Below are 14,327 nucleotides of genomic sequence, written 5' to 3' on the forward strand. Positions count from 1 at the left end.
TTGAGGATTTTAAACACTCAGTGCAGGTCAGATTAGGCCAAGTAAAAAATAAGCAGTGGGCACGAGATTTCTAGAAATCCCATCAACTTTGCTGGGACTGCAAGACGCTGCATTTTTGATGCAGCGAAAATACATATAGTGTCAAAGATGCACCAAAAGCTCATTGTGTGCACACAGCCTTAAAGTGGCCAAACACATTACATGATTGTCAGCTGAGCCACCAATTTGGGCAGGACCAGCAGACAATCTAATGTCAAGGGATGTCTGGAATCAGATTAGTGAGTTTACACTGCACAAACCGCCACGTGTTCTGATCGGCGGTATTCTTATAGCCTGGTTAGACAGAACGACCGCACATCTCATGCACTCAAAATGATCAGTAAGAAATTGTTCCCCGCAGAACATTTACACTGGACGATGTGCTGCTGAGAATGATGATGTTTAAGCAAGTATAGAAATCATTTCACCTGACGAACAAGCACTTTGCTAGTTTGTTGTGCGATTGACAGCCTCTTTATACTGGTCGATTATTGGGAAGTAAGCATTTCTATGAAAACGAGCCCTTAGGCCGCAATTACACATCAGTGTGCCACAAGCCAAGCAGAGGCCATGATTTATGGATCAGCCACAGGTCCCCTGACCCAATCTTGACAACCTCATACAGTGGCTTGCAAAAGTATTCACCAGCACCCCCCCCCCCCCCGCCCCAACTGGGATTTAACAGTGTTTTTTCAGGATTTGCATCAGTTTATGTAGAGAACATGCCTGTGACAGTAAACATTTGGTCTTCTTTTTATTGTGAAGCAAACAAGAAAGTAAAACCAATATAGCTAAAAATTTCAGTGTGTATAACTATTCACCTCTCTTAACTTTGTAGAGCCTCCTTTTGCCAGAATTACAGCTGCATGTGGCTTTGGATAACACTATGAGCTTTCCACATCTTGCCACAGGGATTTTTGCCCATTCCTCAAGGCGAAACTGCTCTAGTTCCTTCAAGTTACATGGCTTTCTCTGGTGAACAGCAGTCTTCAAGTCTGACTACAGATTCTCACTTAGATTAAGGTCTGGGCTTTGAGTAGGCCACTTCAAAATATTTACATGTTTCTCCTTAAACCACTCAAGAGTTGCTTTAGCAGTATGCTTTGGGTTATTGTCTTGTTTATTTATTATTTTACTCACTTAAATAGCGCCATTAATTCCACAGCGCTTTACAGAAATTACTTTGTTTGAAGATGAACCTCCGTTCCAGTCTCAAATCACTGAGACAAACAGGTTTGGCTCCACAATATCCCTGCATTTTTCACCATTCATCTTCCTCTTGACTCGGACCATGTTCCCTGCCCCTGCTGCCAAAAAAATCCCCACAGCATGCTGCTTCAGCCACCATGTTTCACTGTGGGGATGGTGTTTTTGGGGTAATGAGCTGTGTTGGTTTGGCGCCAGACAAAGCGTTTACCTTGCTGGTCAAAAAAATTCAATTTTAGTGTCATCTGACCACAGCACCTTCCTCCATACATTTGGGGAGTCTCCCAAATGTCTTTTGGCAAACTCAAAATGAACCTTACAATTTTTGTGTGTAAGTAAAGTGTCACGGTCACGTGTGTCTGGACGCAGCGAGTACCGCAAGGCGAACCCACATGACACACGTGACCCTGGATACACCGCCTCCAGTTGGGCGAATTTAAATAATAAGACGTGCAGCTGGATACACGGCCTCCAACTGGCGAATTTAGGTATTACACGTATTTATACAATAGTCTGGAAACCCCGCCTCCAGTAAGGCGAATTTAAATAATATAGGGGAAACTGGGTAACATTAACAATGGTGGGCTGTTGTGAGTTCATTCTCCCCTTCACCTTTGATGTCTGATGAACTCCCTCTGCTGGTGAAGAGAGGTAGTGAAATTGATTGGGATGGGAAGAACCTGTCATCTGAACAGGCGGAGTGTGATTGGACATCTGGAATTTCTGAGTGGATATAAGGCAGCCGACGCCCTGCAGGGCTGCTGGTGACCCTTTCTGCTCTGAGCTCTTGCATCCAGTTTATTCCTGTCTACTAAAAGCTAAGGTTTTGCCCTGCTATTATTCCATGAGATTTTGTCTGGTTTCCTTAGTGTTTGTATTCAGCCAGTCCTGGTTGGGACTAGCTGAATTCCATTTTTGTCTCTGATCAGTTGATCTCTTTGCTCTGTTTTCAGAATATACCTGAGTGCTGATATAGTGATTTTGAAGTCTAGCGACTTCAGGGCCTTTTTCCCTATCAGACGGTTGGGACATTTTTGGTAGGGTTTTTTGCGGATTGCAGCCAGCATCTTTTCTGTCCTATCTAGTTAGTTGGGCCCCATCGCTTGCTCAGCCTGTCTTTCTGTCTGTGTTTTCATCTGTATTTCACCGACAATACATGTCGGGGGCTGTCTATTGCTTTGGGGTCTGCTCTGGGGCAGTTTAGATTTCCCCTTTCCTTCTTTAGACTTATGTAGTTCTCCGGCTGTGACGAGGGGTCTAGGGCACCGTAGGAACCCCCCACGGCTACTGTTAGTTGTGGTGTATAGGATCAGGGGTCTGCAATCCGATAGCTACCAACCTCTCCGGTTTTCTGGACTTAGATTGTATTTTTGTTTTCTCCTCCTCCGGTGACTCATTCATAACAGTGGGCCCTGCGATAGGGAATAGGGACGTGGAGACCTCCTGCACTCCCCTGAGCCAGAGTCCCTGCACTCCCAACGTTTCCTATGCCGGTTCCGCACCGGGCGACGCACAGGAACCTTAAAACCCTGACTCGCCCTGACCCTAAACTCTCACTAGGGAATTGGTCGGTGCGGAAACTAATCCCACCACTGCACTAAACACACACAAGGGAAAATGACAATACAGGGGGAACACCACTTAGCTTTGCTCTGTTGCGTACGCTCCTAGCAACAGAGCCCACCACCTGCGTGCATCTTCTCCTCCACCCGGATCCATCACCATAACCGGATCCATCACCATAGTGCAGCCTTGGAGCAGAGTCCACCACCAGTTGCAGCTGCCCAGTAAACAGAGTCCCAAAGATGAGTCCAGCTTCTGCCAAAAAGTCCAGCATGCTTGAGTCCAGTTTTCAGCAACCAAGTCCAGCATGCTGAGTGCAACTCTCACCATCGTCGCCACTCCACCAAGCCATGCAAGCACCTCCTACTGACACCATAAACTGCGACTCCACCACGCCACGCCAGCCCTCCATGCAGACTCCATAGCTGACTCAACCCCTCTGGCTGGACTGCCCAGGACTCTCATTCAGCTCCTTCTTTCACCAAGGCTTCCTTGAGAATGACTAACTCACAATATCACCAAAAGTGATTGAACACACCTGACTCTTTTATAGAGCCTCACACCTGATTTATAATTACGTGCACATTAAACCAAAGGAACTAAAGTGCACTACCGCTCACCACCACCGGGGCAACTTAGAATGAACGACACTACGTGTAATAATTCTAATGGCCACCGGGAGCAATCACACCACTTTGGCACCAAGCCAAAGGGAAAAAAGTTCACTTTGTCCATTTACTTGTCAGATCCACCTTGGATCATGACATAAAACCTTTTTTTCTGCACACTCTTCCACAAAAAACAACTCTATGCAGTGGCTTATTGTGATCGCATGGACAGATACTCCAGTCTCTGCTTGAGAACTCTGCAGTTCCTTCAGGGTTACCTTTGGTCTCTGAGCTGCCTCTCTGATTAATGCAGTCCATGTCCGGGCTGAGGCTATGTTCCCACGTAGTTTTTAGTCTCTGCGGATTTTGTAGAGAAAACCGCAGGAAATCCGCAGGACAAAGTGCTGCGGTTTTTCTGCGGATTATCTGCGTTTTTTCTGCGGTTTTGCCCTGCGGTTTTACACCTCATAATGGATGAGGTGTAAAACCGCAGCGTTTCTGCACCAAACAATTGACATGCTGCGGATTGTAAACCGCAGCAAAACCGCGCGGAAAAAAACGCAGCATGTGCACAGCTTTTTTTTATTTCCATAGGAAATAAAGGTACTGTACAACGCAGCAAAATCTGCTGCGTTTCTGCAGAGCCAAAAACGCTGCGGAAACGCAGCAGAATCCGCAGCGTGTGCACATACCCTTAGAGTTTTGGTGCACGTTCCTCTATTAAAGTGTTTGTTGTGGTACCATGTTCTTATATTTGATGATAATGGATTTGATGGCGCTACTCAGAGACTGGGATTTTTTTTTTTTTTAAATAACCCAACCCCGACTTGTACTTCTCACCAACTTCGTCCCTGACTTGTTTGGAGATCTCCTTGGTCTTCATGGTGGTGTTTGGTTAGTGGTGCCTCTTGTTAATGGTGTTTCAGCCTCTGTGGTCTTTCAAAAAAGGTAAAGTATATATACACTCACAGACATGACACTTAGATTGCACACAGGGGGACGTTCTTTCACTAAGCATGTGACTTATGGAGGTAATGGCTTACACCAGGAATTTTTAAGGGCTTCATTGTAAAAGGGGTGAATACATATGCACATGCCAATTTTTAGTTATTTGATACCATAAATTTAATTTATACCTATATTTTTCTCACTTCACCAACTTAGACTATTTAGTGCTGATGTACTACACACAAATGGGATTACAAAAATACTTAAACACATTTTGTAAAGTAACAAAATAGGTAAAAAGCTCAGGCGGTGAATACTTTCGCAAGCCACTGTACATGAAAGTGAGGGCATCCAGTTTGCATCATGAGACCCGCAGCAGGTGAGTGAATCATGGTCTCTGCTCAGACTACGACACACGGATATGTGAAAGTGGCCTTATATTCACATTTCTCAGAAGATTTGGTGCGGTGTGAAAAAGTATGGCATCAGCCCCGTGATTTAATATTGCTAAATTAGGATTCTTGTCTACAGCAAGGGCAGCAAAGCTCTTACTCAACTGTGATAAGATCAGAAATAGTTCAGTCCTCAGAAATCATTATTTAAGGGAATGTGTCACGTACAGAAATACTATTTGCTGGCAGACATCGCATCAACATGCACGTGAGTAGGTTTGAAATCCAGCCTGGCAGCCTTACTGGAGCAGCAGTTACAGGGAGAAAATTAAGTTTTGTCCTCCCTGCAGCGGCTTTCTTCCTGTCATTGGGGTGGTGCAGGGAGCGGTTATAGTTACCTCTCACTACAGTGAGTGCACTGTAATTGACAACCTGCTCTGAACACACACTCGGCACAGCTGGCTGTTCATCAATATGGCAGGGAGTGATTACAGCAGCTCTCACAGTATAGTGAGGGGTGACTATAATGGCTCCCTAAACTGCCCCGATGACTACAGTAGAAGAGACAGGACACACGGAGGATAGGAGTTCATTTTCTCCCAGTAGCCGCAGTTCCAGTGAACCTGCTGCATAGGATTCAAACTTCTCAATGTGACAGGATCCATTTAATTCCCTATGGGGTTCACTGCTAAAAATGATATTCACCGTAAATGGGGACGGAGCTCTGAGCGCAAATGTAAAAGGTGAAAATGAGCAAGGTGGAGCTGTACTGATTTATAATACTTGATTCTTCTTATGAGCAGTATAATTAGGGGAGGCAACTGGTCTTACAGATATGATCAGGAAATTGACTAATGGCTCGCTAGGTATAAAACTACAGTGCGCATAATTGGAGCTAGAAAAAATACAATGTAGGTGTTCCTTAATGATACCTTTTACACAATCCATTAATTTACCAATTGACTACAATTAAAAAAGAGGGGACGTGAGAATTTCTCTCAGTTAATCCAAATTTTGATCTAATCTAAAAAGGCACACAAACACAATTGGTAGCTGCTAGTTGAACCATCACTCAGCCGGCAGCTAACTTTCCTGACTACTCTGTATAAAGAAGCACCAACTCTGCGGCAACTTATCTCACTGAGAACAAATGGATTGCCAGTCAAAAATCTGTCATGCTGGATCCTTATCATGGCCCTCCAATATCATGTATTGGGGAAAAGTCGGGAGACCTCAATATGAAGGGTTCGTCCATCATTAGTCTAATGTATATGGGGGCAATAAAGCTCTGTTCACGTGTCTAGTTGTTATCCATTTCGATCCATTCTAAAAATGGGGGGGAAAAACAGATGCACACTTTGGTTTCCATTTTGCATCCATTTTCCTTCTGTCTGTAATGGATGTTTTATCCAGAGTTATCTCTAAGGCCGGGATCACACATGCGAGAAACTCGGACGAGTCTCGCATGTCAATACCCGACACTGCCGCCGGCACTCAGGAGCGGAGCATGCGGCTCCATGTATTGCTATGCGGCCGCACGCTCTGATCCAAGTGCCCTGTATTGACATGGGAGACTCGTCCGAGTTTCTCGCATGTGGAATCCCGGCCTTAAAGTGAACTTATCATCGGTATTGTGCTCAGTATCCTACAGACAGTGTCAGGTCGGCGACGTTAAACTGATTAACATGATACCTTGGTTGATGAAATCTGTCTTGTGGTTGTTGCTTAATCTTGATTTTTAGTTTTGTGTTAATGATATGCTCGTACTCCGGGGCGGCCTGTGGGGGGTCTTCATGTGGTGCTCTGCTTATATATTCATATGTAAGGCTTATGACAGGTCAATGATCAGTCACTGACCTGTCCCCTATTTTACATAATGTATAGAATATTGTGGGGTTAGAAAAAAAATATTACATTCAGCAGCATGGCGCATATTGCCGTAGATGCTACTGTGTGTGCAACATTTTTCTGGAGAAGAAAAAGAAATGTCTGGATGAAAATGACGCTGGCGCTTGTGCAGTAGCATCTATTGGCAAAATATGATACAATTGACTATAGATGCTACTGCGCCGCCGCCGCCATTTTGCTGAAGTTATTTTTTTTCGAAGCCAACAATATTATATGCAGTATGTAGAATAGGAGACAGGTCAGTGAAGGATCAGTGACCTGAAAATAAGCCCATACAGATGAATGCATAAGCAGAGCGCTACATAAAGCCCCACACAGGCCGCTTCTGGAGCACAAGATACGAGAATCTTGTTAACTGAAAACTACATACATTAAACAACAACTACAAGACAGTTTTCATCAACCAAGGTATCATTTTATGAAACAAGAGGGGATTATAGGGAGAAATACATATACATATACATATATATATATATATATATACACTCACTGGCCACTTTATTAGGTACACCATGCTAGTAAGGGGTTGGACCCCCTTTTGCCTTCAGAACTGCCTCAATTCTTCGTGGCAGAGATTCAACAAGGTGCTGGAAGCATTCCTCAGAGATTTTGGACCATATTGACATGATGGCATCACACAGTTGGCGCAGATTTGTCGGCTGCACATCCCTGATGCGAATCTCCCGTTCCACCACATCCCAAAGATGCTCTATTGGATTGAGATCTGGTGACTGAGGAGGCCATTTGAGTACAGTAAACTCATTGTCATGTTCAAGAAACCAATCTGAGATGATTCGAGCTTTATGACATGGCGCATTATCCTGCTGAAAGTAGCCATCAGATGTTGGGTACATTGTGGTCATAAAGGGATGGACATGGTCAGCAACAATACTCAGGTAGGCTGTGGCGTTGCAACGATGCTCAATTGGTACCAAGGGGCCCAAAGAGTGCCCAGAAAAAATTCCCCACACCATGACACCACCACCACCAGCCTGAACCGTTGATACAAGGCAGGATGGATCCATGCTTTCATGTTGTTTACGCCAAATTCTGACCCTACCATCCGAATGTCGCAGCAGAAATCGAGACTCATCAGACCAGGCAACGTTTTTCCAATCTTCTACTGTCCAATTTCGATGAGCTTGTGCAAATTGTAGCCTCAGTTTCCTGTTCTTAGCTGAGAGGAGTGGTACCCAGTGTGGTCTTCTGCTGCTGTAGCCCATCTGCCTTAAAGTTCGACGCACTGTGCGTTCAGAGATGCTCTTCTGCCTACCTTGGTTGTAACGGGTGGCAATTTGAGTCACTGTTGCCTTTCTATCAGCTCGAACCAGTCTGCCCATTCTCCTCTGACCTCTGGCATCAACATGGCATTTCCGGCCACAGAACTGCCGCTCACTGGATTTTTTTTCTTTTTCGGACCATTCTCTGTAAACCCTAGAGATGGTTGTGCGTGAAAATCCCAGTAGATCAGCAGTTTCTGAAATTCTCAGACCAGCCCTTCTGGCACCAACAATCATGCCACGTTCAAAGGCACTCAAATCACCTTTCTTCCCCATACTGATGCTCGGTTTGAACTGCAGGAGATTGTCTTGACCATGTCTACATGCCTAAATGCACTGAGTTGCCGCCATGTGATTGGCTGATTAGAAATTAAGTCTTAACACACAGTTGGACAGGTGTACCTAATAAAGTGGCCAGTGAGTGTATATATATATATATATACTTTTTAATTGTTTTTTTATGTGAAAATTTTTTGTGTAACATTTATTTGGTATATGGGTTTTGCTCGATTCCTCAGAGTGCAAAATCCTGCATATCTGAGTATCTGGGTGTGTCTGAAAAACAGACCTTTCAGCCCCCACCCAAAACCACATGCAGGGAGATCTGCTATAAAATATGTTCAGACAGATCCGTTTATATTCTTGACATTATACCTGAGGAAGACTCTTAGCAGTTGAAACCGGTTGTATTCTATTTTTGAATTAAAAATAAAAATCATCCTTGAATCTAAATATCAAGTTCCATCATCATCCTTCAGGAGCGCATATTGCTGGGAAAAACATTCACCAAAAGGTATCATTTTAATCAGTATAACGGCGCCGACCTGACACTGCCTGTAGGTTACTGCTGACAGGCTCACTTTAACACCTCAAGTGCGATGGGTATGCGCAGTTCATTTTGCCTTTCTATCCAGTTCATTCTTCTCTTTTCTCTGCTCTATGTAGAAGCAGGAAGTCTCTTGTCCCTGTAGAAATCTTTTCTCTCCAACTCCTGAACCAGCTGCTCCACTCCTCCCCACCACCATTGATTATTGCTGTATCTTAAGACTCATACAGGCAAAACTGACCTCCTGTTTCTACATGGAGCTTAGAAGGATTCAGCTACTAGTCAGTTTGTAATCACGTGATGGCATAGACCTAATGGGAATGAGAAGAATTAGCTGGGTAGAAAGGCAAAATGAGCAATTGTGAGTACACAGCATTATATAATATGATGATTGAAATATATTAAGAGGATAAAAGTTTTGATTGTAGTGCTTCTTTAACAAAACAAATCTGTTAACGGATGACATAATAGGTGACTATCCATGATCTATTTCCCATAGTGGTCAGTGTAAATAAAAAACAAAAGAATAAAAAAAAAGCAGAACCAATCCATTGATTTTGCCTGGACAAAATAGTTGTGCAGCCTACATTTTTTTGATCCAGAAAAAGTCAAATAGAGGACTTTTACATCTCCATTAAAATGAATGGCTCATTTTATTTTCATTTTTGTCATCCCAAAAACAGACCAAATCGGAAGTAACTACTGGACATGTGAACTAAATGTTAGATAGCTGTCTGCCCATACAACGGCTATCTCTCCCATACACAGGACAGGTGAGCTTAGCCAAAAGATGCTGTGTTCTCTATACAAGAGATGCTGCAAAACTGCTCAGATGACAGCTCATCTCCGGGGAAAACAAAGGAAATCAGTTGCCGAAATTCAGCAAGCTGGGTCTTTCAGTGCCCTGATATCACCTGTTGGAGAAGAGTTGGGAGGCCCCCATACACATTAGACAGCTGGCAAGTTTGGATGACTTTAGTCTAATGTTTATGTCTAAACTTCTTTGGAGAGTGCCAAATTTTCTCCACGATTATGTTGTGATGGGGGAGAAGAGGATCATACAGGCCGAGCTTCACTTTGTCTGAATCTACCGTTTTCCCAGTGCTGTCTGGGTCTCGCATGCCCACCCATTACTCTAAATAAAGTGAAAAGCCCACTCAGACAAGGCAATCATGCATGTGCTTGAGCGGAGACTGAAAGGGGTCAAGACAACATCACATATCTGTGACCCAAATTATACAGCTTAGGAATGGAAATAACGCGCTTCTATTCTGCTCATCATTGTATCTTCCTAATATCAAATATGGGAATGTGAGGAACATCTAATTGGGTGTAAAATATAAATTCTCGTTAAGGGTATTATGGTATTTATGCTAGGTACAATGTAGGGCCTTCATTTCTAAAAAAAAAAAAAAAACAAAAAAAAAACCCGTATGAAAATGTGAACTATCCATGTTCTATTAGGCCAAAGGGTTATTCTGGGAATCCCATTTTATACATAAAGTGTCTTTCTTGTACGTTTGTGTCTTTTTTAATCTCCGCCTGCCCCTCGAGGTATCCAGCTTCACGTAGCTGAAGGGCCAATCGTATTCTTATTTGCTAAAACTATTATTTCTAGCAGCACTTGCTTCTCCTCAGTGCTGCAGCCCCCTCGTCCCCTTGGTTGTGTGCACCTTCCTGGCTCCACCTCTCTGAATTATCATCAAGTTAATCTAAATGCACAATTAGTGATATGCTTCTGCGTACTCTGTTCCTATACAGTACCCTGCCTGACAGATTTTATCTTCCACCATCTACATCAGTGTAGCTGCTGTGTGGTTTTATATCATTAGATGGTTTAATCCAAGCTTAGCTCTTATGCTCTTCTACACAAATGCAGTATAGAGCTGTGATTATTGAAAGCTGCCAAAAAATCAGTGATGTGAAACTGCAAATACTGCGCGCTATTTATGCATACAGCAGAAGACAATTCTCTGCCATATGCAACAATAGATCAGAAACTGCAGTTTCACATCATTGATCTCTCTGCAGCAAGAAATAAACACAGCTCGACTAATTTCAGCTCCTATCCACATAGTCACATCCTGGAGTATAGCTTTCTTCTCAGCCCCCTTTATATACAGCCCATCATGCAGTATGTCTCTTGTTGTGAATTCTCTCTCTGGCTTCCCTCTGGTGATTACTGAAGGTAGTGGAGCTGGTCAGATTGACAGAGGGGTTGCGAGTTCTCTTTCTGGGCTCCCTCTGGTGGTTACTGGAGGTAGTGGAGCTGATCTGATTGACAGAGGCTGGCCACCTGATAATGAGGAAGATGATTGGAGATCTGGGGTTTCAGATTGGGATTTAATATAGCCGACTCACTCTATCCCTGCTGGTGATTTTCTTCCTGTGCCTCTTGAGGTCTGATGTCTCCTGCTCTGTCCCTGCATGTTCAGCTAAGTGGTTCATTTGCTACTCTGTTTGCATTTGATCTGGTTTTGTCTCTCTGATTTGTGCGGGTCAGCTAGCTTCGGCTCGAGTTGTGCTGAATCACTGCCCATATGTTACTGTTTGTGCCAGTTTGTTTTGTCCCCTGTTATATTGGTCTCCTTTTGCTTTGCTTTCAGAATATACCAGAGTGCTGATAAAGTGGGGGCGAAGTCTTGTGACTTCAGTGTTTTTTGTGCATTAGACGTGTTGGACTTTTGCAGGGTTTTTTGCGTGATTGCAGACAGTGTCTTTCCTTTCCTGTCCTGTCTAGTCAGTGTGGGCCCCATCGTTTGCTCAGTCTATTTTTCTGCCTGCGTTGTTGCTTTCATCTTGTCTCACCGACAATATATGTTTCGGGGCTATCTATTCCTTTGGGGTCTGCTCCGGGGCAGTATAGACTTCCCCTTTCTTGCTTTAGGCTTAGTTAGCTCTCCGGCTGTGCCGAGGCGTCTAGGATCATCTTAGGTATACTCTACGGCTACTGCTAGTTGTGTGGACAGGATCAGGGGTCTGCAATCCGCTTCGTTACCAACCTCTCTGTCTTTTCTGTGGCTTAGCCTGGGCCTGCTATCCTCCTCGGTGACCCATTCATAACAGAATCACCAGCCTAACTGTAGACTCAAGGGTACTCTAAAGAAGGAAAGAATTTAAAAAAAAAAAAAAAAAAAAAACATAATTTTTTTATATATATTTTTTCCTCTTTTTTTCTCTGGGCTGTAGGAGGATATTTTTTGTCTAAATGGAAACTAAGCAATGGTCTGATGGTGTTGAGCAGCTCGCTGCTGAAGTGCGGGGAATTTCTGCCTATCTCGCTCAATCATCTGCTGTTGAACCAAAAATCCCTACTCCTGATGTGTTTTTTGAGGATCACTCTACATTTTTGAATTTTAAGAGTAATTGTAAACTACTTTTTGCTTTGAAACCTAACTCATCGGGGAGCTCTGTGCAGCAGGTTAAAATTGTCATCTCCTTGCTGCACGGCTTTCCCCAGGATTGGGCCTTTTCTTTGACACCCGGAGATCCTATTCTGGCTAATGGGGAGTGCGCAAGCAGAGGACATGGGAAGTAGAGGAGTTCGGGGGCGCCGCTGCGCTTCAACGTCCGGGGATGGCGGCCGTGTGTCGGAGCCCATGAGGCGGGGAACCGGGGTACCGAACCGCGTTGCGGGGAAGCAGAGAACGTCCGAATCCATGGCGGGCGTGTTTGATATAGACCTGGACCAGCCCGATGACGCTATTTCGGATGATGAATTGGAGGATGGGAGTAATATTAATGAATTCATGGACCATGGTGGCATGTCATATGAACTTGGTATGGGGCATTGTGAAAAGTTTGAGATCTCAGAGACCAGTGTAAATAGGGGTCCAGAAATGATCAGGCCAGAGTGTTTTGAGCTGCTTCTTGTTCTTGGAAAAGGTGGTTACGGGAAGGTTATTCAAGTACGCAAAGTAATAGGAACTCATACTGGGAAGATATTTGCCATGAAAGTACAAAAAAAGGCTATGATTGTGCGGAACGCAAAAGACACTGCACATACAAAGGTATAACGTAATATCCTGGAAGAAGTGAAGCATCCTTTTATTGTGGACTTAATTTATGCCTTTCAAACTGGTGGAAAAACTCTACCTCGTTTTGGAGTATCTTAGCGGTGGAGAACTCTTCATGCAGTTGGAGCGTGAAGGGATCTTTATGGAAGATAATGCCTGCTTTTACTTGGCTGAGATCTCAATGGCTTTGGGACATTTGCATCAGAAAGGAATAATTTATCGTGATCTGAAACCAGAAAACATCATGCTTAACCATCAACGACACGTGAAGCTAACAGATTTTAGACTTTGTAAAGAATCCATTCATGATGGCACAGTAACGCATACGTTTTGTGGAACAATAGAATACATGGCTCCAGAGATTCTAATGACAAGTGGCCATAACCGTGCAGTGGACTGGTGGGTTTTTGGAGCCTTGATGTACGACATGCTAACTGGGGCTCCACCATTTACTGGTGAAAACCGTAAAAAGACTATTGACAAAATTCTTAAGTGTAAACTTAACTTGCCACCCTACCTCACCCAAGAAGCCAGGGATTTACTTAAAAAGCTGCTAAAAAGAAACGCTGCCTCACGCCTTGGAGCTGGTATTGGTGATGCTGGGGATGTTCAGGCTCATCCATTTTTCAGACACATTAATTGGGAAGATCTCTTGGCTCGAAAGGTGGAACCTCTTTAAACCACTTTTGCAATCTGAGGAAGATGTGAGCCAATTTGATTCAAAGTTTACACGACAAACCCCTGTAGACAGTCCAGATGATGCCACTCTCAGTGAAAGTGCCAACCAAGTGTTTGTGGGATTTACATATGTGGCTCCTTCTGTAGTTGAAAGTGTAAAAGAGAAGTTTTCTTTTGAACCAAAAATTTGGTCTCCTTGTCGATTCATTGGAAGCCCAAGGACGCCTGTGAGCCCTGTGAAGTTTTCCCCTGGGGATTTCTGGGGACAAAGAACAGCTGCTGGAGTCACCAATGCACAAGCACCTGCACATTTCCGAATGGAAACAAGTGGTGTGGAACAAATGGATGTAACAGAAAGTGGAGAAGCCTCAGCACACTTACCAATCAGACAATCTAATGTGGGGCCATACAAGAAGCAAACTAATCCATTGATCCCTAAACGACCAGAACATCTACGTAGGAATCTATGACATTGTAGTGTTTCCTGACTCTGTATTGGTTAAAGGTAATTTGGAGTATGAGGTAGAGAAAATAATGGATTCTCGTTTGGCTAGACAGTTACTCCAGTGCTTGGTCAAATGGAAGGGATATGGCCAGGAGGATAATTCTTGGGTCTCTGCTACTGACATTCATGCTGAAAGATTGGTTCGTGCTTTTCACCGGGCCCATCCTGACCGGCCTGGTGGCATGGATGAGGGTTCGGTGACCCCTCCTCAAGGAGGGGGGGTACTGTTGTGAATTCTCTCTCTGGCTTCCCTCTGGTGATTACTGAAGGTAGTGGAGCTGGTCGGATTGACAGAGGGGTTGCGAGTTCTCTTTCTGGGCTCCCTCTGGTGGTTACTGGAGCAGTTTAGATTCCCCCT

General features: G+C 44.0%; 1 protein-coding gene and 1 pseudogene across 1 annotated transcript in view; one reads left to right on the forward strand and one right to left on the reverse strand.

The window, feature by feature from the left end:
* The window catches only part of IQGAP1 (IQ motif containing GTPase activating protein 1), a 245,247-nt gene that overhangs the window by 208,629 nt on the left and 22,291 nt on the right, over positions 1 to 14,327 (reverse strand). The window lies entirely within an intron of this gene.
* Positions 12,178 to 13,934, forward strand: LOC141084121 (ribosomal protein S6 kinase beta-1 pseudogene; annotated as a pseudogene).

This window comes from Dendrobates tinctorius, unplaced genomic scaffold, assembly GCF_039654945.1.
Source record: "Dendrobates tinctorius isolate UK_male_01 unplaced genomic scaffold, ASM3965494v1 ptg000022l, whole genome shotgun sequence".
Lineage (NCBI taxonomy): Eukaryota > Metazoa > Chordata > Amphibia > Anura > Dendrobatidae > Dendrobates > Dendrobates tinctorius.